The following is a 26,294-nucleotide window of genomic DNA, read 5'->3' as shown; positions in this document are numbered from 1 at the left end:
CATTCAAACAAACAAAATTGTGAATTTGTTTAGTGAAACAAAGTTGCAAATCTGTTTTCAAAGAACGAAAGTGCCGACACTTGTCCACAAATTACAGATAAATGTCCATTAAGACTCATTCGACTAACTACCCCCTCTCGTGGAGAACCATATCTTTAATTTTGCTTGCCAGGGTTTCCACAAAAGGAGTCATCATCGCTTCTATGGCATCTAGCTCAGAGGGTTCATAACCAGGCATGAAACCAAGGCTCATCGCCTTGAAATCGATGTTGTCATCATAATACGAGCGGGCGACGGCAAAGGCTTGGGTAATCCATGAGTGAAGAGCTTCCTTCTCTAGCTAGCACACCCATGCTGTGATATCTGCGGCATGGGCTGTGAGCGAGCTAGTCCCCTCCGCCTACACCACCTACAGGTCATCGCAGACCATGCCAAGGGCATCCTTCAGAATATCGAGCTCGTCACTCTCTGCCTAAAGAAGACTCCTCGCCTTGGTGAGATCTGTGGCCAGTCTGGTAGTGGCACCCTTGGCCTCTAGCTTTTGGGCTTTCGTGGTCACCAGCTCGGCCTAGAGGGAGCGGATCCTCTGTTGCGCCTTGTTGTGCTCTCAGACGGCCCGGTCGTGCTCCCCATAAGTTGCGCCATGTTTTGAGTGGAACCTCTCCATAGTATCACATAGCTCATCCCGCTCCTCGTGTAACCAGGCGACTATCTTAGTGTCTAGTTTTGCCCTTTGCTCTAGGGCCGCGGACCTCTCCTTGGCTACCAGCCTAAGATCCTGCTCCTTCTTGGCCTCGGCCAGGAGGTCGATGATCCCTTGATGGGTCTCAGCATCCCACTAGAGTAGCTCATCCCACTCCTTTAGCACTCTAGTGGCCTCCTCCTGATCTTGCCGCGCCCTCTCTGATAGCTCATCAAAAGACTTCTCGGTGAGCTCCGTATCCCCATAGGCCTTGGCCTCCCGCCATCGAAGATCGTCTACCTCCACGGCGAGGGGAGTCAACTCGACCACCCTCTAGAAGAGCTAAGCGGTCACATCCCTATGCAGCCATGCCTCATCGATGAGGTGGTCCCAACCCTCCTTGTGTTCACAAAGGAACCAGGATTTCTCCCGGCTGTGAGCAATAAGAGACTGAAAAAAGCGGTGGTCAGAAAACAAAAATAGATGAAGAACAAAGAGATCGAGAGGCAAGACCAATTGAATACCCAGCCCGTGGGAATGATTATGTCTCAAAGGATGCCACTAGCCTGGTTTAGAGCTTCCAGTGCGGCTATGAACCCCTCGCTAAGCTTCTCCCGATTCGTGCCCTCGGTGGCATCATCGAGGGTGAAGATTTCTGATGATGGGTCCCATGGACTCACCCATTGGAACGGGGGCTCATCCTATGTGGCAGGAGGCGGCCCTCTGATGGCAGGACAAGGGACAACTCCCTACCAGTCATCTCAGCAACCACTGTGGTGCCCGAGGGTCCCTAGGACCTGACCCCCTCGATCCTACCCATGGCGGGCGTCGTCTCTAGGGCCACCGATAGCATGGGACGTGCCGCCACCTCAGTCGCCACCACCACCACTCCTGGCTACGACCCATCCATCATAGCCACCATCACCTCCACCTCTATCGGCGGGACCTCATCTCGCTACGCTGTGCCCGCTGTGGTCGACGCAACGGGTGCGACCGATAGCTCCGCCCGCCCCAACATCGGCAGTGGCATCACTTTTGTCGTTGGTTGAATGGCGACCTCGGAGGATGCCTCCTCATCCTTGCCAACTGCTTGACCCGCCAAGGACACAGACACCACCATGGATAGTGCCAGACCTACCGATGAGGCTGTGACACCGGCTCCACTCTTGCCCAAAATGGGTGCGATGTCTGGCTATGACCCCCGCCTTGCCTGGAGGGCGACGGTCTTCTTGGACACCAGTGCTATGGAAGTGCCCCATCTGACCCGTCTCCTGATGCTATAGAAGAAACGAAAGGTGTGAGTCACTATGAAAAACAGAGAAAAACAGAGGAATCAGCAACTCACGTCGGCGCTATTGGGTGGTTGAGATGTTTGGGGGATGAACCCCTACTTCCCTGCTCCCCCTAGTCGAGGCGGGACCATTTTGAGCTCATCCCTAGCTCCCAGGCCATGGGGCTCGCCTCCCTTGTATCTAGGGGCATGGCGATGGAGCCACCCCTCTCTCGGCACCTCGGGCGTGGTGGTGGATCCACCCATCTCCGCCGGCTCTTAGGGCATGGCGATAGGTCTGCCTGCTCCCACTGGCACCTTGGGCATGGCGGTAGATCTGCCCACCCCTAATGGTGCTAAGGATGGGCCGATGGTCTGACCTACCTCCTCCTCTGACCTCACGGCCTCACCTTCCCTTGTGTGGAATGGGAAGGGTCCCTGCATTGATGAGTGGGTACCTATCAGCATGTCCTCGCCTCCTAGGTCACCCCACTTGATGTCTACGACTACCTCATCATCTTCCTTATCATCATCATCATCACTGTCTATTTCTTCACCCCGATCCCATGCCTGCTGCTTCTATGGCTTCTTATTCCTCTTGAACTCCTTCGTCTTCCTTTCCCACTCAGTCGTGGTACAATTTGCTGCCACTAGGAGTGGGTCCTTCAGCAATGGAGCCAAGCTATCCGTAAGGATGAGCATCTTTGGCTGGTCCCGCTATCCTAATGTCGGCAACAAGGTGTCGGAAGTTCAATTAAAAATGAGGTACGAGGAAAGAGAACTTCTGAATTCAATGTACCCCAGTTCCGGCCGCATTGGAGGGTGCGCCGACACCGAATACACAAAATCAAGGATGACAATGACGTTGTCCTTCGAAGGCTCCATCGCCTCCTTGATGCGCTACGCCACTTTGGAGGGGGGAAGCGCTTCATCGATAAGCACTGTCCCATCGAGTGACGCTCCAGGCGCCATCAGGTACAGGTGAAGCACGTGGCTCATCAGCGGCACCACCCTCCGCATATGGTAGGTGCCGATGATCCCTGACCCCTTCATGCCCCTCTCCTTCAAAATTCGGATGGCGGTGAGATAGTCCTGGATTTTCTTCTTGTCTTTATCTGGTACACCCCACTTCCACAGTTCTAGGACCTCTTCGATAATGCGCTCGGAGAACGCTGGCAAGGGGGCGGCTGCATCATCCTTGATGTAAAACCAATGCGAATGCCACCCCTTATTGGAGGTCGATAGACGCATCGATGGGTATTCGTTTACCTGGTTGTTGTGGAGATGAATGCCGGCACATCCCACCGGCACGCTCAACTCTTGCCTCTTCTCCCGCGTCTTCAAGAGGTTGATGGCAAAGAAATACCACCATAGGTCAAAGTGGGGACTAATCCCCAAGAACCCCTCACACAGGGCGATGAAAGCCGCAATGTGCTGGACCCCATTAGGAGTGAGGTGCTGCAGCTCCACCTTGTAGTAATGCAGTAGCCCCCAAAGGAACTTGTGGGTGGGGGTGGCGAATCCCCACTCGTGAAAGCGAGCGAAGGACACCACATAGTCTTCAGGTGGCGACGGTGTGTCCTCATTGTCGGGTAGCCGCCACTCCTCAGCGGCGGTCTATGGGCAAAGGAGGCCACAGCGAATGAGGCCCTCCAGGCGCTGAAGGGTGATATAGGATCTGCACCATGGCTCCATTGAACGATTGGGAGGGGGTGGATGTGACCTTGATGGTGGCTATGATGTGGGTGCAGGAGGCTCAAGCGATTGGCGGCAGAGGTTGTAGGTGTAAAGGCGAGGAGGCAAAGTACAAAACCCTAGGGGTGAACCCCTTGGTTTTATAGGGGTGACGGATGCAAGAAGGGCAACCATCCACCTAGATCTTCATGCCTGCCATTATACACCACCACATCACGTTGTGGGATATGCGCCTGTGATCCCTATCATTTCCCACCAAAGTCACGTCGGACGTTTTGCCTTCCCGGGCAGACCAGGACTCTTTTCTCGCAGAGGGGATATGGGTCAAAAAGCATTTCTCTAGCCTGCCTAGGCCCAGGAGTTTGAGGGTTGGCCTAATAGTTTTGATGGCTATCCCAATGAGGGATGGGCCTATGAGCAGCCAAAACTTAGGTGCACGAGCCTCAAGGGAGTCTTGATCCATAATCAAGTCTCAATCGAGCTGATCCTAGACGAATCCCCATGAATAGGATACCAAGGTTCCCTTTAACTATCTAGTTGTCAAACACTAAATCTCACAGCCATACCCACAAAGGGTCTGAATTACCCCCCGGGCGATTCTATCTAAATCACCTGGGGGCTCGGGGGCTACACCCGATGGGTGCGCTCGTGCGCACCCTCTAGCGAATCAAAGTACCCCCTAGGTGATTTTGTCTGAATCACCTAGGGGCTCAGGGGCTACACCCATCAGGTGCGCTCGCACGCACCCTCTGGCAGGTCAAAACATCCCCCAAGCAATTCCGTCCAAATCACCTGGGGGCTCGGGGCTACAGTCGGGGACCAAATACTGGGGTACCCATAGAGGTGGAGCTAATAACCATCAAACATTGATACTTCCGAAAAGACAAGAATGCAACTACATGTCTCACTCGTACAACCAAAGGTTGGCTACACCTCGCCCAACCCCAAAGGGTTGGCTCTGCCTCGCCCGACCCCCAAGTGCTTGACTCCACCTTGTTCGACGTCTGGGGATAGGCCCCGCCTCTCCCGATGGCCGGGGGCTGACTCTGCCTTGCCCAACGGCTGAGGGCTAGCTCCGCCTCACCTGGTGGCTGAGGGTAGGCTCTACCTCACTCGATGATTGAGGGCAAGCTCTGCCTCACCTGATGTCTGAGGGCTGGCTCTACCTCGCCTAGCGACCGAGGACTGGCTCCACCTCACCCGATGGCTGAGGGATGGCTCCGCCTCACCCAATGTCTGAGGGATGGCTCCACCTTACTCAATGTCTGAGGGTGGGCTCTGCCTCGCCTGATGGCTGAGGGCTGGCTCTGCCTCCCTGACGTCTAAGGGCAGACTCTGCCTCACCCGACGTCTGAGGGCAGGCACCACCTCGCCCGACATTTGACCCCTGCTCCTTCATAATGATGAGCATTGGGTAAGATAGGACACTCAGGTCAACTGCAGTACATAGGACCATACCCTGCATGCCTATGGGAAAGTACCATCAGGGTATAATGGGATGGGAACTTTAAGCCCTTCTAGGCATGATAGAGCCCGAACAGTTTTGTAGGCACCGACTTTTGTCTTACGATATTATGGGCGCCGCCATCAGCCCTCAAATGCGGATCCTGACATAAGCATATGACAAGCACTACAATCTAGGAAGGAACTCACATCATCTACAGAAACAGATGTATGGTCACTTCCCCATCTTCTCCCTGTAGGGTCATGGCTTGGCACCCTGGCACACCACACCGTCCACCGGAGTAGGATGGGACGGGACTAAAGATGGCAACGGGGACCCACGACCCGATACCCGAGGGGTATTTACTCCATTAGGGTCTAAATATGGACTAAACACACTACCCATGGGTATGTAAATGGACCAAACCCTTCACCCATAGGGTACGCGGGTATGGGTATGTTCCAGCAGTCCCCATAACCGTTTACCCATGGGTGAAAAATACCCGGCCATCTGAAAGAGATCAATGCTCTGTGGTTAGACTACAGATTCTAAAAAGTAATGCAGGTAGAGAGAAACAAATATGCTTGCCAGTAACCTTGGTCATATTTGGTGCAAAAAACCATAGCAATGTTGCGAGCATTCATCTTGTTGTAGCTTTCATTTTCCACCACATCTGCCATGAGATTGATGGCCCATTCAAGCAATGATGCTTCAATAGGAGGTAGGGCACTTGCAAGATGGCTACACTCTTCTTTAGTGTTGTAGTGCATCACTTGTTTTGGAGTCAATGAGTCCAATACTCCACTTGGAAGTTCCCGAAACCATGTCTATAATTAGTAACTTCTACATTAATCATGACTAATGTAGAGGAAAAACTAAATGGAAAGGAATATTAATTTGTAGAAGATATTATTATATGCTATTATTTGTCTAATTTTATGTGCTCTGGTTAGTGGTGGTTGCTGTTAAATTGTTGATTTTTATGTGCATGAATAAATTGTTGGTGGGTACGGGTGACCCGACGGGTATGATTTACCCGGTCGGGTATGGGTCTGGGGAAAATTCCCCACCCATGATGGGTATGGGTATTCTGACGGTACCAAATTTTTATGGCGGGGTTGGGTCTGGGGTGGCCATACTCGATGGGGATTTACCCATTGCCACCCTTAGACGGGACCACTTGCTGAACAAAGCTAGAGCACGACACTATCGAGATCAATGAGCGTGCTATCCCTAGCACCGTCTGACATGTCAGCTGGGAAGGCTCAAGGGAAAAGGAAGACCCGGCACCTTCGATGGACCTTCTCTACTTCTGGTTTTTCCTCTTTCTCCCATCTTTAATGCATGCTTCCCCTTGGTCTATAAAAGGGAGGGCAGGGCACCCCACTAAGGGGGACAGATCGATTTCACACACAACACACAGCCAAGCAGCAACCGAGCTCTTGGCATCCTTTTGACCTTTCCAATAGAGACCTAGGACCTGCCCTTCTCTTGACTATTTGTACCCCCCACTATGAACCTTTTTTTAGTGCTAATAACATGAGCTACAGCAAACTGGACGTAGGGACATTCTACCCAAACTAGTATAAATCTTATGTCCTTTAGTACACCATTCAGGCCTAACGCGCAACAAATATAAATTTACTAGTTGGTGTTTATTCGAAACACCGACAAATAGCTATCAAGAAAGCTTTTATATGGCACCATTTGAAGCTCTGTATGGAAAGAAGTGTAGCACACTACTTAACTGGGTTGAAGTGGGAGACCATGGATATTTTGGGCCCGATTTCATCAAAGAAGCTCGAGAGCAAGTCAGCGTTATTCAGAGTCATTTGAAGGCAGCTCAGAGTCAATAGAAAGCTTATATGGACAAGCGAAGAAGGCCCTTGTAGTTTATAGTTGGGGATTATGTGTACCTTAAGGTGTCTCCTATGCGAGGGGTGCATCAGTTTGGTGTCTGTGGCAAGCTAGCCCCTCGATATGTGGGTCCATACAAGGTTTTGGAGCAGTGTGGCCCAGTTGCTTATCGTCTCCAGCTTCCTAATATTTTATCTACGGTGCACAATGTGTTTCACATATCGCAGTTGAAGAAATGTTTGTGGGTCCCTAATGAAGCTGTGAAAATTGAAGGAATTCCCCTCCATCCTGATTTGACTTATATTGAGCACCCTGTCAAAATCCTAGATGAAAAGGAAAGAGTGACAAAGAACAATGTGGTGAAGTTCAACAAGGTGCAGTGGCAGAACCACTCGAAGGATGAAGCCACATGGGAACAAGAGAGCTATATATTGAAGCATTACCCCCACCTTCTCTCTGGTTCAGGTAGGTAGTTGTTGACATTGAAATGTAATTCTTATCTCTTTTCCCACACTACACACATGAAATCTCGGGTCAAGATTTTATTTTAGGGGGGTAGATTTGTAACACCCTAGGTGTTACACTATATAGTCTTTTGCTAAAACACTGCCTGAGCATCATATTTATGTGTAAATGTGTGTAACATAGGGTGCAAAGCAATGAACATAACTTGAAACGTTCATCCGAAATGTGAAACGAATGTTATATTTCATGTCGCGTTATATCACTTAGGGTTTTAAATGAATTTTTATTGAATAAAAATGCTATAGAACGCATATACAGCACTTTAATAAAGTTGTAGTGTAAGCTTCATAGGTGGTGGTGAAATACTTGTGGTTGAGAACAGGATTCACTAGCTAGCATACCTAATAGCTTGGAAACCAAATTCGATGCGAAACCGATCGAGACGTAGTCAAATTTCTTTTGTAGAAAATGGTTGACGAGGCTAAGTTTGGGAACTTTTGTAGGAGAATCGGGTTACGGAGTGATGGGGTATTAGGGTTTGTTTTAGTAGCTTGATATGCCTTCTTGAGTATAGAATAAGTGGTTTAGCAATGGGATCATTGAATTGGATTTTGGGACGCTTTAAATCGTGCAAGGCACGTTCTCGGACGGCTTTAGCGTCTAGACGCGGTCACCATGCCTCGATTCTGCTTGGTGCCACATCACTGGCTTGCCCAAGCGCTGTAACACCCTAAAATTAGCCTCTTTTGAAATAGAGTTAAAATGATTTAAGTTGGAATTTTTGTGCACATGAAATATAGAAAATAAAAATTTTCATTAAATTAAAAATGCATCATAAGGTAGCAACATGTATGAGCATACATGCCATTGCATTTGATTTTATTGGTTGAGTGACTTTAATTGAAAAGTCAAAATGGTTAAAAATGACTTTGAAATAAAAGGAAAGAAATAAAAGGAATTAGAAAATGTAAGAACTTAAAAAGTTATTTTCGGAAAACATACCCAACATTAGTACATTTATGTTTGAATGAAAAAGTGTATTTTAAATCGTATTTATACTCGATTTGGTTCGTATTTGAAATTGTTTTGAATTAAGAAAAGAAAAAGGATTTGAAACAAAAAGAAAACCCTCCCCTCTCTCTTTTGGCCTAAAGGCCCAGTTTCCCCGGCCTGCTCCTTTCTTCTTCCCGGCCTGGCCGCTAGTGGCCCAGTCCCTTCCCCCTCCCTTCCCTTTCTTCCGCACCGGCCCACTGCTTCGCGCTCGGCCTGCTCAGCGCCCTTCCTCCGCACCGCTCGAACGCACAAGGCAGCAGCCCGCTCGGTAGCCCAGTTAGGCGGCCCGCTCTGCTCGGCCTGCTCCACGCGCCTACGCCCGCACGCCGTCCCCTTCTCCTTCACTGTGCTGTGGGTCCCGCATGTTAGCACTGCCTCCCTCCCTTTCCTTTTCTTCCCCTACTCCTTCCTTCCGTCGCCTGCCGATGGTGCTGCTTCCACAGCAAGCCACCGTGCCCGTATGGCAGGTGACCGAAATCACCGAGCGCCCGCTCGCCTTCCTTCTACATAGTGCCCACCGCCTATAAAGCTCTGAGCCAAGCCCCCATATTCTCCCCTTTCCTCTGCTCACGTCCAACAACTCCCCGCCACCGGCAATCCACCTCTCCTGAGCGCTATTCTCGACGTCGATGTTTCCCGAGGCTCCACCGTGTTCCCCGGCGCCCATAGGTGCCTCCATCTCTTGTTTTTTTGTCACGATTTGAACAGAATGACCCTCACCCGTGCCATGCTCTATCTCCAGCCATTGCCACCGCCATCAACTCGCCTCTTCAGAGCCTTCTTGGACACTGCGACCGTCGCCGTTGGACTCGTGGTGAGTTTCTCCACCTCCCTGTGCCCCCGTTTTGGTAGTTGGTGCCCTAGAACGTCGTATCCGCAATATCCGCAAGTATTGGTCGCTACTAGCCATGGCGTCCTTGCCGGCGGGACTATGCAGCCACCATGGTTCGCCCGCACTCACCTACACCGCCGAATCATGGATGAACGGCCACGATTAGAACTCACCGTTTTGATGTGTAACCGGTCCACCATGGACCCGTAGACCCAGCCTACCGCGCCAAGTCAGCGCTGGCCCATGCCACGTGGTGAACCGCACCACTCGCATAGCACCACGTGTTCACCTAGTCAGCAGTCGGGTCAACATCCAGTCAAGCCATGCTAGTTTTGCAGAAAAGCCCTCCTGTTTTTGTAGAATCAACTCGCAGTCCGGTTTAGTTCAAAATAAATACAATTCAACCCTGTTTTTATTCACTTTAGACCCTGTAGTTTCCAGAATTAGTCTACGCAGTCCAAAATACATTTAAATTCAGAATTTTAATTGTTTTAATTCAAAAATGAGTTCAAATATTTATAGAAATGCCATTGGACCTTATTTCATGCGTAACTTTTGCGTTTGAAGTCCGATTTGACCCGTTTGAATTGAGTTAGGATCGTATTTACATTTTGTACATGTTTATATAACTGATAGGCATGTTTTCAACACTTGAAATTCATGAGTAGATTTAATCTATTATTTAACTATAGGAAAACTTGTTTAAACTATAACTTATTCATTCTAACTTCGAAATAGTCAGTTCAAGTTGCGTTTGTTTCATAACGATGAGATCTATGCATTAGTAATTATGTTTACTATATTGATATTTCTGAAATAACATGGTTTAAATCATATCTTGATTAATGATTATGCAACTAGGTTTTATACATGAAATATGATTTGTTTACTTTTGTTTTATAATTTAAATCTAAAATTGACTTAATTCAATCCATATTGTTTATAAAATATCTTTTGTATATGAATTCATATAGTTAACATAAATGAAGCCTATAGTTTATTTTCCACGTATTAAGCAAATCTCTCGGTAGTTGTAACTTTTCAACTGTAGTATCGATTAGTGTGCTTCTCGCGACTGTGCGATCGTAGCGATACATAGAATCATATTTCAATCTCTTTTACTTATTTTTCTATGATTGGTGTACTATTCTAATATAGATGCAATTGTATGCTATGCATGTATATGTATGGATGTTTGTGTGGTGTTCTACGATTACGTCCAGTCGGTGAGATACATGCGGTAATCCAGAAGAAGAAGAAGGACGAGAAGATTAAAGCTTACCGAAGGATCGGTGTGTAAGGCAACTATAGCATGGGACTATCCTTGTTACCTATTCACATTTAAACACTTAATTCATATTGCATGTGTCTACCTTGTTGCAAAATAGGATATCCTAGATATTTGATAACTTGTACCTTGATACCTTTGGGATATTGCATGGGATAGTTTTTCTAGTGCTTAATCAAAACAATGATCTTGTAACTTGACTAATGGTATATGCAATAAACATTAAAACATGACTTTTAGTAACATGGAAACAGGGGGCTAGAGTGTTTATATGCTTTAGATTCCTCTCCCTAAGGACTTATCTGTAAGCGATCATCTGGGACTTATAGTACAGCTATGAGGGCCATATGGATCTGGCTTTAGCTCAGTATGAGGATCTTTTCTAGCTTGTTAGTGGTTACCTTTAAGGTGTAGGGTACGTTTCCTTTGCTGCTGGGAAGTGTGTACCGTGTTGCGATGCCCACGCGTGCCACTCCTAGAGAGGGGCCACATACGCCTAGTGGCCCTAACTTGTTAAACGAATCCTTTGAAAGGCTTCATAGTGAACCCTGCCGACCTTCCATGGAAGTGGGTCAAGAGATTAGCTACCTTGGGCAAAAGGGTAAATCATGACTCATAGTGAATGTGTACAACCTCTGCAGAGTGTAAAATTGTTATAACAGCTGTGCTCACGGTCACGAGCGGCCTTGGACCCTTATGGAATAGAGATGATCACTAATGGATAATGATGATGCTAATAATTGATTGTTTATGCTATACATTATCATGTTTACCTGATCATGTGTTTATGGGAATGATAAATTCTTTGCCACCTAACTGCTTAAAAAGATGATCTATTAAAGCTAATCGTAGTTAAACCAGTGTCAGCCTTTTTGAGCCTCATGAACCCCATGATATAATTGTTAAGTACGACATGTACTTACGCTTGTTTTACTTTTCTGTACATTGGATAAAAATCCCAGATGGGTACCAGATTGCTGGTTTGGAGGAGTTAGGCTTGTGGTCAACTAGTCAGTCATCCCTGTGGATTTGGAGTCCTCGCCAGAAGATCAGAGTCAACTTTCCGCTGTCTTTACTCTAAGGTTATTTTCCTCTTACTAATACGTTATGTAATAAGTATTGTCTCTTGATATTACCTTTATTTGTGGCTATATGTGAGATTTGACTTCCTGGGCTCACATATAGTGTGTATCTGGTTTTGTCTTTAAAATCAGGTGCTACAAAGTGGTATCAGAGCAATGCTGATTGTAGGACGCAAGCCTAGTTAGAACTGGATGTTTTAGCATGCTTTTATCTTGCTTAGTTCTTGTTTTCTCTCCAACCTTGTTATTTGCTAAAATTTATGCTCACTTCAGCCTATGTCTGCTATGAAAACTTTGTCTCTATTCTCAATCCTCTATCTTTGTCTATATAGATGGATCGTAATGAGGTGACCACCGGTATCAAAGGTCAGGAGGACCAAGCTATGTTGCCCTTGACTACATTCAACAAGGAGAAGCTTGTAGCTGTGCAACAACAAGCACCAGAAGGAATGACTCAACCTAGGAGTTTTCAACAGTGCTTGCCTCAAGGTCAAACCAACATACCAAAGGGACTAGTGAAGAGACAAGTAGTAGAAGCTTGGAGGAATATGAAGTCCAATGAAGATATTGGAAGAATGGCACATGAATGCCAAGATCACCCACAGTAGAGGCAAGAACAAAAGGTCTACAAGAAACAAGAGCAAGGAAGTAAAGCAAAGAGAAACTACATCCAAGGAAGATTGAATAATGTGGATATGACGACCACTCATGGAGCTAAGGAGGTTGTGTATGGTTTCATTTCAGTAAACTCAGCTTCTGCCACAGTGTTATTTGACCCCAGAGCTTCACATTCATTTATCTCTAGTGCATATGTAAAGGAACATAAGATAACTATGCTTCCAATGAGGAAACCAATGATAGTTAAGTCCCCAAGAGGAGAAATGAAGGCGAACCACAAATGCCCAGGAGTTAGTCTTAACATCAAAGGAGTAAAATTTGAAGCAAATCTTATTGTATTAGAGTTAGTGGACATTGATGTCATTCTTGGAATGGGATGGATGTCAGCATGTAAAGGAGTGATCAAGTATGCCCAGCGTTCGGTGCTTCTAACCACACCATTAGGAGAAAGAATTGAGTATGAAGGTATTCAGCTTGTACCTAAGGACAATGTGGATAAGAAGAGAAAGGAGATCTCACCAGAGTCAGAATCAGGAAGCAATCAACATTTGAGTTCTATTACATCATCACATCCAACACCAATCCCTAGTCAGTTAAACTCAGACCCTAAAGAATTGGAAGTTTCTCAAGCTAAGGTTACTCCAGTCTTTCCACATGAGGTATGCATAGATGGGTGGACAATCACCTACATGGAGTTTCAACCCCAAAAGATTAAGCGAGCTAAAAAGCAGTCCAATCAAACAAAGATGAACTTACAGAGTCAGCAAGCTGACAATATTCTAATCAACAATTCTGTGGAGTATGACATCACTAAAGATCTAGCTAAGAGAAAGTGTTATCATTGCCACTAGGAAGGACATTATGTTAAATCTTGCCCACAGAAGAATCAACAAGTACACCATGGAAGTAGCCAGAGTTAGATCACTATCGGACTACCACCAGGAAGTGTCAGTGATACCCAACCCAAAAGAGGCATTTGGTGAAATTGATGAATGAAGAAGTCATGCTAGACTATCCAAGATCCTTAGTTAAGGAATAGGAGTTGTGCCCCTTATGTAATAAAAACGATAGTATCGCAAGTTGAGTCAAAGAATGAGTTATGCATTTTTAAGTGTTTTGTTGATTTGTCATTATGTTTATGCTTGTTTTGCATCTTTGTAATGATTGCAATGATCTTGTTGGGTGTTCCCACAATTTCATTTAGTTTATAGGCCTAAGGTATAAGGATTAATGAAATAAATAGTTGGGTTATCATTCTTCTATTTTTACTATCCTGTCTTCAGAGCAGCCTATCTTTATCGGTTCATATCTCTGATTTTGGACAATCAAAAATCCTAAGGAAATTCTGGACAACAGTAGACTTCAATCACAAGATGATGCAAGCTATACTTTGGTATCCCCTACTTTACCTTATCTTAAGGGGGTAGCCATGTTGAAGAATTTGCAAGATGAAGTGCCCTACATTCGAGTTGCGCAGCGGAAGCGTGGTGGTACCCAAAGATTCAAGAGGAACTCAGAGTTTCAATGAGGTTTGGTTAGAAGTCCAAGAAAGGTTTATCCAAGACCAGCAAGATGTTGATAAAGTTACCAAAGAAGCTTTTAAGTTAGTTTGGATCAAGAGACTTTAGCCAAGTGTGGAGTGTTTGAAGGAGTCCAAGAGGTCAAAGTAAAACCTAAGTATTAGCTTTGTCAGATCATGACAAGAGCTTTGTATCTACAATAATGCATCTTGTGAAGGTGTAGGATGTGTCCTTATAAGCGTGAGTTGAACTAACCTATTATCTGGAGTTATCCATTGCGATGCATGGAAGTACCATCTTCTTGAAGGTAAAAGTGACATCTAGGAGGATCACAAGAGTATATAGGACATCTTCACCAAGTTGGTCTTGAGCTTGTGATATCCTCATTGGAATGAGATTGATTAGGACTTGGAAAAGTGCTATCACTTTATCAACGAAATATGGTCGGCAGTCTACCTAGGGGTATGCCCAAGGTAGTAGATTGTCGGCAGATAGATGCGCAAGCCACAAACAAGACGGTGACGCAAGATAGACACGAGGTTTTATCTAGGTTCGGCCGCTAAGATGGCGTAATACCTACGTCCTGCGTCTGATTTGTATTGCTGTATGTCAATGAGAGATGTTTTTTAGAGGGGTCCCCTGCCCGCCTTATATAATCCGGGGGGCAGGGTTACAGATCTGGGAACTAATTCTAGCCAGTTACAATTGCCATATGTGGCCGGATAAGGATTCCTATTCTAACCGACCAGGATCTTGCTTGATCGCCAAATCTGCCTTGACTCCTTACGCGGGACTCCAAACAGGTTAGCCGGGCCACGCGTCGTCTTTTGGTGGACTGGACCCACTGATCCGGGCCAGCCCAAGCCTAGCCATAAGGGTATAGGGGTTAATACACCCACAACTAGTCCCCGAGCACCATGTATTATGCTGCGACACGCCGTTTTAACCTTTTCTGACAAGTAAGGCTAGAGTCCTTGACATCTCTAACCACCGTTATCACCGAAGAAGTAGGTTGTCCGAAGAATGTATGGTGCTCTTAAGAAAAAAGAAAAAGATTTCCATCCTATGAAGTGTGCCCACTTGTATTTCTGAAAAGAAATGTAAGTGAATCTTGAAACGTAGCATCCTTGAGCATCAGAGGCGTAGTGGTCGAAAAACAAACACATTCACCGCAAGGTGAAGTGTGCCCACTTAGTCCCCGAGCCTGGTAGTAGGTGACGTAGACGCATGGTGGCAGGGTCTAAAAAAGGATTTCCACTGAAGTTAAGAATCCAATCGATGTGCAGGCGATACAAGATGCACCGGTAGGTGCATCGTACCGATGCAGTCCCCGAGCTTGCTGGAAGGCAAAGTATGAGCCTTGTAGCAAGGTCTAAATAAATGTCTCTCAACTGTATGTGAGTACCAATCACATGTAGCCGAGGAGAGCAATCTCTGAGCGGTGGTCGGGACAATCCCCGAGCACATTAGTGGTCGGAGCAGTCCCCGAGCACGGTAGTGGTCGGAGCAGTCCCCGAGCACGGCAGTGGTCTAGCTAGTCCCCGAGCATGGCAGTGGTCTGGGCAGTCCCCAAGCACGGCAGTGGTCTAGGCAGTCCCCGAGCATGGCAGTGGTCTGGGTAGTCCTCGAGCATTGTAGTGGTCAGGGCAGTCCACGATCACGGCAGTGGTCTGGTCCACCCTTGAGCTCAAGACATGCAGCGAAAAAATGAACGCCGCTTGTACTATTATTTGGTGTATTTATTTGTCTCCTTACTCTGTCTAGTCCAATCTGACACGTCTGGTCAAAAAAGCAGACAGGTATAGCACGTCACTCTGTCTTCTTGATCTTTCTGGCAAACAGTCGCTTGGCACCTGTATGGAGGTGCATCAGTGTGGGCCCTCTCACACTATCAATGAAGAGGCACGTACACTGGTAACGAAGGGGCACATTTATTGGCGTAGATCTCGAGGTTGTAAAAACAACCGTCTGCGGCGCGTGCGCATGTCTCCCAAGAATCTCGGGCAGATGAAACGATGGGGCTCTTGGTTATTTATAATATAGAACTGGTAAGTTACTTTTTACCAATCCCCATTGTCATTCGCCGTCGCAACCTTCTTCTTCCTCTTGCCGAACCCTATACATCCGAAAATCATCACCAATCCTCTCTCCACCACATCCACCCCTTTAGCAAGGATAGATTAATGGCAAAGAGAGACGTCCAGAAGAAGGCCGGAGTCATGGCGAAGGAGTGGTGGAAGTCAAGGAGCAACGAGCAGACCATCGAAGACCTCGTTGCCATGGGAGTGCTCCACAACAAGGCACTCGTGGGATGGCGTGTGCCGAAAGGAGAAAGCTTCCCCGATCCACAACCAGGTGAAATTGTAGTTTTTGAGGATTTCTTCAAGCAGGGTTTTGGGGTTCCAGTGCACCCTTTCCTTCAGGGGCTCTACTTGTATTATGAGATTGGGATTTGCAATCTGCATCCCAACTCGATTCTTCTTGTCTCCACCTTCATCCATCTTTGCGAAGCCTATGGTGGCTTCTAGCCCCATTTCGACCTCTTTTGCCATCTGTTCTGTCTGCGGAAGAAAGGGAGTGGTGGCTCGAAGATAGCCGAAGGCATATACCTCAATCTGCATGACGGTATGAAGGCCCAGTACTTGCACTGCCCCTGGAACACATCATTGGACGAATGGTACAAGAAGTGGTTCTACATCCGTGAAGAGCCAAACACGATCACCCTGTGCGACGTGGGGTTGATTTTGGACAAGAAGAACAGCTGGTCGGAGAAGCCTGAGCACTTGGAATAGGTCGCAGAACTGCTCGAGATGATCCCATGGGGAAAGCTGGATGGTCCAAGCGTGGTTGGGAACTTCATTAGCCAAAGGATCCAGCCCTGCCAGAAGAGGGTACATCCTGGATATGAATACTAGGGGAGCGCAGATCCAATGAGGACCAGGAAAGAGGCGCTTGACAAGATCAAAGTCAAGGCCAGGATTGGGGACCTATTCAACTTAGCTGATCCCAATTATGTCAGGTTAAGCGACATCGAGCACGCCTTCAAGCTGGCCCGACCTCCCCCAAAGGTAAATGATACTTCCTTGTACCTGTAGAGTTTTGCTGTAACAAAAATTGACTGTGTTGTCGCCTTTATGTTTCCTAGAGTAATGGTCGTGGCCGGGCAGTAGTGTTCGTGTCTCCACCCCCTGGTGTGGATTGGCCGCAAGTTACCGGCCCAACCGCCCAGACCAGTGCTAGGACCGAAGACGTCGACTGGGCAGTACTCGGGGTTGGGGAGGAGGCAATGGCTAGAGCTGCTGGCAAGCGGCCGGCGGCCAACAAACGTCATCAGGCCATTTCCCCCTTTCAGACAATGAAACAGAGGATGCGGACATCTTTCGACTCGTCCCTCGAAAGAAGAGGAGACAAATGGAGTCGACAGAGCAGGGTGGCTCCTCTGTGCCAACAGGGATCGCATCACCGACCACTGCAACACAGAGGACAAGCGGAGAAGGGGTCGAGCACCAAACCCCGACGCTAGTACTGGTCGTGGAAAAAGACCCGGTGGAACCTGCCGAGCACATGGAGCAAGCGCGGTCGAAGAGACACTCCTTCGCCATGTCATTCCGTGCTTCCAAGCTATAAGTATTTGTAGCCTTGATGTAAGCTTACAATTTTTATTGAATAATATTGTCTTCTAAACTTTTCTCTAATATATCAGGTTGGCATCCACCAAAAATCCCGACCAGCTAGCCGGGTGTGGCACAACTTCGCTAGCAATGGCGGAAAAAACTGCCCAACAGCCAGCGGTGGAGGAACCTGTGGAAGAAAATCCACCAGCACCTCAGCAGATGACCGGCCAGATGACATTCCCTGAGCAACTGGTCGAGAAAAGAGCTGAGCCAAGTACAAGTGATCCGAGCACTAACCCTGCTGAGGGAGACACTTCGGTGCCAAGAGGACCAGACCAAGCCAAGGAGCAGCAGCCGGAGGTGGCACAGAGCACGCTTGATGATGCTACAGCTCATGGGAAAGCCATAGTGGTCGCAAAGACTACAGACTCTAGACCAGCACCACCTCCCAGACAAGAGGCCGAAGAGGATGAAGTAGAAGAGATCCTGAGCCGTCCCCAAGACAAACAACAACATGTATATGTGTCATGCTGGCGGAACGACGAGTGGGTTATGCATGAGGAAATCCAAGAGGTCGAAGAGACCCTAAAGGTTGAATGAGCGGCAAAACGTCTGGTGATAGAAGTCCAGGTATGTTTGGCTTGACCACTTGATCCTGCTATTTAGTCAAACTGTCTAACTTAGCTTGTTTATATACAGGACTTGATGAAGACCACAAAGTACCGAAAGAGGTGCTTCGACCAGATTGAGGGAATCACGGCCAACAATAGAGAACTGGTAGCCGAGGTGGAATGCCTGCACCACCAACTTGAAGCCGCCAACTAGGAGAGGGTGGAGCAAGAGGCACAGAACCAGAACCTGGTCGGCCAGCTCAGTAACAAAGAGCAGGAAAAAACAAGTAAGTTTTCATTTTATCATAGCAAGTGCATGACACGTGTTGTTGCATTGTTGGTAGTGATAGCTGTAGTGTAGGCTTAGAAGCCGAAGTAACCCGCCTCCAAGAGGAGAATAGCCGTGTGACCGCCGAGTGTGGTCGCCTAAAGGAGGACAACGAGAAACTGGCGCGCAACCAGTCTCAACTCCAGGACCGCACAACCAAGATGAAGGAGGAACTAAAAAGTAAGTATTCCAGACCACCTTTCTCATTCTGTTGCCCACCTTATCTTGTCATGCCGTTACATTTTGATGTCTTGTATGGTTTGCAGTTTTAAAAGTCAATGCCAAGAAACATCTAGAAGCCGTGATGAAAGAGCGTGATAGCTGGAAGGCACGATGCCTAGAGACCACCGAGGATCAGGACACGTGGAAGAACCGGTGCCAGGAAGTGGCAACTGGCATTTTGCCCATCCTCGACCTTATCGACCCGGCGCTCACAGAGGAAGAGCCAAGGACGCCCTAGCTCGGACTGGTCAAGAGATGCAAAAAAGCATGGGGATGGTTCCAAGAGTTCGTGAAGGAGGCGAATGAGTACACGGGTGCACATATGCTAAGCATGGTGCATGCCCACTACCCCCTGATTGATCTCAAGCGCCTGGAGGGTGGATACCCGAAGGAGGTAGACCCAGACAAGGATGAGGAACTTCGGATGGCCCAGTTGGACCTATCGTCAAAGATAATTGGTGACATTAACCTATGTGGAGGTGGGACAGCACCTGTACAGGGTATGCCATCGACAAGTCAGCTGGGAATGCCATCTGTTGCAAGCCAACCGATGAAGCTTGTGGTCTCGACCAGCCAGGCATCGGCGGGGCCATCCCCTTCAGCACGACCAGCATAAGAGTCCCTGAGACTTGAGTAGGATATCAGAAGCAGCGAGCAGTAGGTGTCGCGCGCCCCAACCAGCCAATGTAATAGGCTTAGAGCTGTAGAAGGAGGACATAGTTGTGTTATTGTAAACTTGGGCCTCTTCAGGCAAGCTTGTAATAACGTAACTATATATCATCATAAGCTTGTTTGCTTTGTATAAAACGTATTTAAGCTTAAAACTCATGTTGGTGTAACTAAGTGAGAACATGTTAATGTTCTATTTAGTTGTACCATTTTGCTCGACACATCATCCTGAAAAGTTTGTGTGGCCCTAGTTTGGCATGTGGTCGGAGTGTGAGGTGCGTGACCTGTGCACACGTAGACACGGACAAGTTAAACCAGGGGGGACCTGCCAATCACCCATAATGTAGAGAGCGGATCCCATGCATGTGTTGGGAGGAACTGGAGACAGGGCCTGCTCCGAAAACCGTAGAAGGAGTGGTGGTCGGCTTTTACTGGCTAAGTTAGAATAACCATAAAATTCGAAGTGACACATTAGAGTGGTCGGAGAAATCATAATAGCTTTATTGAAGTAAATCGAAAGTACAAGAGGAGTACATATCTCAGTAGTTAAGCATAGAAACGTCTAAGCTTGTCGATGTGCCATGAGTTTGGTACGTCTGTACCGTCCAGGTGAGCTAACCTGTAAGACGTTGGTCGTGTGACTTCCTTAATCATGAAGGGCCCCTCCCATGGGGTTGCGAGTTTATGGACACCAGCCTGGTTCATCTTCCACTTCAAGACCAGGTCCCTAACTACAAAGAACCGCTCTTTAATGTTCTTGTTGTAGTACCTGCACAAAACAGCAAGGTATTTGGCCGTACGTACACAAGAATCGAGCCGCTTCTCTTCTACGCTATTCACTTCTAGCTCCCGTACTTCATTGACCTTGCCTTCGTCGAAATTCTCTACCCATGCTGATCTGAAAGCTATATCTGCTAGGAGGACTGCCTCAGCGCTGTAAACCATAAAGTATGGTGAGACGCCAGTATTACGACTGGGCTGAGTCCTGAGGCCCCAGACCACTGCTGGTAACTCTTTGAGCCATCTTTTGGGAGCTTTGTCATTTTCTCTATACATTCTCTTCTTCAGTGCATCCAAGATCATGCCATTTGCCCGCTTGACTTGTCCATTAGCTCTAGGGTGCGCCACCGAGACGTATTTTACTACTATGCTCCTTTCATCGTAGAAGTCCCAAAAAGCATTCCCGGTGAACTGAGTACCCAGATCAGTGATGATGCTGTTGGGTATGCCGAAACGGTGGATGACCTGGTCGAGGAATGTGACAGCCTTTTTTGAGGATGCATGTACCAAAGGCATGTATTCTATCCACTTAGAAAATTTGTCGATCAGCACAAAGACGCATGTAAATTTCCCTTGAGCCAGTTTGAAGGGCCCGATCATATCCAGTCCCCAGCATGCGAAGGGCCAAGAGGCTGGTATTGTCTAGATCTCCTGTGCTGGTACGTGGATTCTCTTGGCGAAGATCTGACTACCCTCATAGTGGCAGACTAGCTTCTCTGTGTCGGCTACTGCTAATGGCCAATAGAACCCTGCTCGGAAAGCCTTACCGACCAGCGTTCTTGAGGCCGCATGGTTGCCGCAAGAGCCAGAGTGGATTTGGTCTAGGAGATGTTCGCCATCCTCCTGGGTTATACACTTCATCAAGATTTCCTCCTTTGCGTTCTTATGCCATAGCTTGCCATCGATGAGCAGGTACTGCTTACTGCAATGCATTAGGCGCTCGTTTTCTGTCCGATTAGTGTAACCGCTGCCATCTGTTAGGTACTTGATGAAAGGTATTCTCTAGTCAGGCTCATGAGTGGTCGGAGGCGGCTCAGCGGTGCTTGACGCCGGAACCGTAGCCACCAATTGCTGGTCTGGAGGCTTGTCTGCCATGGAATCTTCCTCTTTGATGGAAGGCGTGAGCAGGTCTTGGATGAATAGGTCTTGGACGAATACGCCATGTGGGATTTTGGCTCGGGATGATCCTAACTTTGACAGTGCATCCGCTGCTTGATTCTTGTCCCAAACCACGTGTATGTACTCGATGCCATAGAACCTACCTTCTAGCTTTCTGATCGATTTGCAGTATGCATCCATCTTTTCGCTGGTCGTGTCCCAGTCCTTGTTGAGTTGGTTGATGACCAGAGCAGAGTCTCCGTAGACATAGAGACATTTAACACTAAGCTCAACCGCAATGCGCAAACCATGTAGGCATGCTTCGTACTCGATGACATTATTAGATGCTGGGAAATAAATCCTGAGGATGTACCAGAGCTGCTCCTTGGATGGTGACATGAAAAGGACTCCTGCTCCCGCACCGTCAATGTTGAGAGAGCCGTCGAAGTACATGGTCCAATACTCATTGGATCTCGGAGAGGCAGGCATGCTTAAGTCTATCCACTCAACGATGAAATCGATGAGTGCCTGAGACTTGATTGTAGTATGGCTTGTAAATTCCAAGGAGAAGGGGCATAGCTCCATTGCCCATTTAATGATGCGCCCATTCGCATCCTTGTTGCTAATGATGTCTCGCAAAGGGTACTCAGTCATGACCACCACACGGTATCCATCGAAGTAATGTTTCAACTTTCGGGATGTTATCAGTATGGCATAGATCAACTTCTGAATCTGTGGGTACCTGGTCTTGGACTCATTAAGTACCTCACTGATGAAATAGATTGGCCGCTATACCTTGTAGACGTGGCGGGGCTCATCTCGCTCGACCACAATGGCCGTGGAGACCACTCGATTAGTAGCCGCAATGTAAAGCAGGAGTGTTTCGTCTTCTCTGGGAGCAGTGAGGACCGGAGGTGATGTAAGGTATTGTTTTAGCTGTGTGAAGGCAGCATCTGCTTCCTCCGACCACTCAAACTTTTCAGATGCTTTGAGTAGTTTAAAGAACGGTAATCCTTTTTCTCCTAATCTTGATATGAAACGGCTGAGGGTGGCCATGCATCCGGTAAGCTTCTGAACATCCTTCACCTTTTTGGGTGGCTTCATGTCCAAGACAGCTTTGACTTTCTCAGGGTTAGGGCGTATGCCATCGTGACTGACGACGTTGCCGAGTAGTATGCCAGAAGGAACACCAAAGATGCATTTTTTTGGGTTTAATTTCCATTGGAATGTGTTAAGGGCTACAAAGGTGTGTTCCAGGTTGCCAACAAGGGTATGTGCTTCCTTGGTTTTGACAACTATATCATCAATGTAAGCCTCGACGAGGTCATCTTTTATCTCGTCTTTGAGGCAGGCCTGTATAGCGCGTTGGTAGGTAGCCCGGCGTTCTTTAGCCCAAACGACATGGTCATGTAGCAGTAGGCGTCGAAAGGTGTGATAAAAGATGTCTTGATCTGGTCGTCCTTTTTGAGAGCGATCTGGTGATAACCAGAGTAGCAATCGAGAAAGGAAAGCAGCTTGCAACTGGCAGTTGAATCTACGACCTCATCTATGTGAGGTAAGCCGAAGGGGTCCTTAGGGCAGTGTTTGTTGAGATCAGTGTAATCAACGCACATTCTCCATTCATTATTCTTTTTGCGTACAAGAACCGGGTTGGCTAACCACTCCGGATGATACACTTCTTTGATAAATCCGGCTGCCAAAAGCCGTGTAACTTCTACCCTAATCGCCTCCTTTTTGTCATGAGCGAACCATCATAGCTTCTGCTTGATAGGTTTGGCCTTGCCATTGCCATTCAAGGAGTGCTCGATCAAGTTTCGAGGTACACCAGGCATGTCAGTAGGTTTCCATGCGAACACATCGACGTTGCTCCTCAAGAACCTGACGAGCGTGTCTTCCTATTTGGGATCCAGGTTGGCCCCGATAAGGGCTGTTTTGCTAGGATCACCGTCGACTAGCTAGATCACCTTGTGCTCCTTGGACTTGATGTTCTTGCATGGAGCCTCGAGCTCTGGGATCTCTAGGTGGTCGGTTGAGGTCTTCTTGGCATCGAGCATGGTCTCGGCCATGCGAATAGAGAGGTCGTGAGCCTCTGCTATTTTGAAACTATCGTCTTCGCAGGTATAAGCTGCGTACACGTTGCCTCGGAGGGTTAGAACTCCTTTCTCGGTAGGCATCTTGAGCACTAGATACCTGTAATGAGGTATGGCCATGAACTTGGTGAGCGATGGTCGACCAAGAATAGCATGGTAGGTGCCGTCGAAGTCAGCGACCACGAAGTTGACATAGTCGGTGTGGAAGTGGTCCGGGGTCCCAAACTACATAGGTAGCGTGATCTGCCCGAGAGGTGTAGAGCTCTGTCCAGGGAGAACACCCCAGAACTGTGCCTCGTACAGCTTGAGGTCCGCCTGAGCTATCTTCAGGGTGGGCAGACTGTTCCTGAACAATATATCGATGGAGCTACCGCCATCGATCAGTACTCTGTCGAACTAAACCTTGTTGATACAAGGATCGAGGACCAGGGGAAAATGCTCTGGCTCAGGTATTGCGGCCCATTGGTCCTTTCTACTAAAGGAGATTTCGCGGTGAGACCACGGAGGGAGCCGTGGATCGGTGAGGAGGTTGTCGGTGTTGGCCACGTTCAAGCAAGCGTGGGCGAGCAGCTTGCGTTCTCGTTTGGTCTCGATGGACACTTTGCCTCCGATGATGGTGTGCACGTGATCGGTTGGCTTGACGTACTTGTGACGAGGGTCTGCATCGTCATCGTTGTTATCCTCGTTGTGCTATTCCCCTGTGTCATTAGGCTTGTCGGACGTATCCGGAGCCTGCTGACACGTGTAGATAGACTTGAGAATGCGGCAATTCTCCATGGTATGGTTTGACTTAGGATGGAGCTGGTAGGGCCCTTTCAATGCTTTGGCGTAGTCATCTTCGTAGTTACGATGTCCGCCACCCTTTTTAACGGTGTTGACCTCGCCGTCGTCTTCCCGAGCATGCTTGCTCCTGTAATCGTCATGGCGATTACGCCGCTGATTACATTGGTCGTGGTGGTCGTGAGAGTCATTGCGCTGGTTGCGGCGGTCAAAATTGTCATTCCGACCATGGTTGCCACGGTAGTCATCATGGTGTGGGGGGTGGTAGGAGCGTGGAACCCTTGCTGCTTCTTCAATAATTATCTTTTTAGCGTCGTCGGCGTCCGCATATTTCTTAGCGGTGGCTAGGAGCGCTGTGACCGATTCAGGTCTCTTACGGAGCAGCTTGTCCCTTAGGGCATCATGGAAGCGGAGGCCAGTGATGAAAGCCTCGATTGCCTCATTGTCGGAGATTGATGGGACCTTGATGCGCATCTCTAAGAAATGCTAGATGTACTTGCGTAGTGGCGCATCTTTTTGATCTCTAATCCGTTGCAGATCATACTTGTTGCCTGGTTGTTCACAAGTAGCAATGAAGTTGTCGATGAAGGCTTGCTTGAGCTCCTGCCAAGAGTCAAAGTAGTTTGCTGGCAAGCTGACCAGCCATTGGTGACCTGCATGGCCAACAGCGACTAGGAAATAGTTAGACATGACGTGCTCATCAGCCATGGCTGATCTACATGCAGTTTCGTAGAGCATGACCCATAATTCAGGGTTTTCCTTGCCGTCGTACTTCTAAAGTTTCTCGAGCTTGAAATTCTTGGGCCATATGACTTGGCGAAGGTGTGGAGTAAACTGCTTCAAACCCGGTGAGCCGTGGGCAGTGTCATATTCCATACGGCGATAACTTTCATGGGATGCTCGATCATCGGCTCTCTAGTTGATGTGAGCGCGTAGATCGCGTCTACCGAGGTAATGGCAGAGATCGTTATTGCCATCACGGCGATCTTGATTGCCATCTGGATTAGCCCTGCGACTGTGGTTATCGCGGCGATTGTCTCGGTTGTCTCGGCAGTTATCGTCCTGGACGTCGCGATGGTTGTCCTCCCGACGGCGGTTGTCATCCTAGCCACCATTAGGGCCACTATTTCTGCCTTGACGGTTGTCTGATGGGTCATTGTTGTGCGAGCCATGTTGTTTGAGTGGCTATGAGCGACTTGGGTACTAGCGGCTATGGCTGGACTCGACTGAGATGGATGGAGCCTGGGCTTGATTTACAATCTCTGCGGTCTAGGCCATAGCAGCCATCAGATAGGCTTGTATTTCATCGCAAACTGCTTGGGTTTCCGGGGTGTTGGGTAGCCATTGCATTGTCGCCATGGCGACGGCTACGTTGGTGCTTGGAGTCCTAAAGACCTGTTTGTCCCCCACTCTGTCAAAAGCATTGTTGAGGTCGCGTGGCTGGACCCTTATGCGTCATGCCTCCTGGTCTGCTTTGGCTTCGATTTGTTGACGATTAAACCAGTCAATATTGCGTGCTTTGCGTGCAGTCCTTTCTTGTTCTGTTTCGCCAACTGCCGGTGGTTTGTCATTGCTGACAACATGGATCAAATCCCCTTGCCTTGGCGGGAAAGACAGGAATTGTGGAAACCCCGGGGCATGGTCTGGGATATCTAGATCGTATTTGATGCCTTCATCTTTGTGATGCTGAAGCTCGGTGTGGATAGATGCATTAGATGCGATGCCAGACGAGGAGCTGGAGTCGCCCTCTTAGACTGTGTGGATGGATCCTTCTTGATAATCTTCAATCTGGATCATGTTGACGAAGTTGCGTGGCTTCGGTCGAGGTCGGTGCATAAAACACAGATCCAAGCGGCGTTGTAGGTTATACGCGTAGCTGGAGGCAGCATTTTATAGGCCATAGGGCTAGACCTGGTGGTTCTCTGTCGAGGCTTCATACTTGGAGAGCTAGAGACCCATCGTGAAGGCTAGCCGGCGATGAGCGGAGCACCCTTCAGGAGTAGATATGACCACGAGATCTGTACCAAGTCGTGTAGGACGACTGGTCTGAGCTGGTCGGGTAGATCTATTGTGGGGAGCGATTACCTGCTCATTAGGTTGACTTTGAATCATACTTACCAGAGCTAGGGTTTCAACGAGTTTGGCGCCGACCCGATCGATGGAGTCGAGTAGGTCGGTGTTGTCGATCTGCTTCCCTTTGTAGCGGGGAAGTGGATGACGGGTTGTCGGCGTGGCTGAAGATGATGCAGGCGTGGTCGGAGCTAGATGTACCGTGGTTAGAGCTAGATCCATCGTG

Source organism: Miscanthus floridulus, chromosome 16, assembly GCF_019320115.1.
Source record: "Miscanthus floridulus cultivar M001 chromosome 16, ASM1932011v1, whole genome shotgun sequence".
Classification (NCBI taxonomy): domain Eukaryota; kingdom Viridiplantae; phylum Streptophyta; class Magnoliopsida; order Poales; family Poaceae; genus Miscanthus; species Miscanthus floridulus.
The sequence above is the reverse complement of the archived record's forward strand: the minus strand, read 5'-3'. Positions refer to the sequence as shown.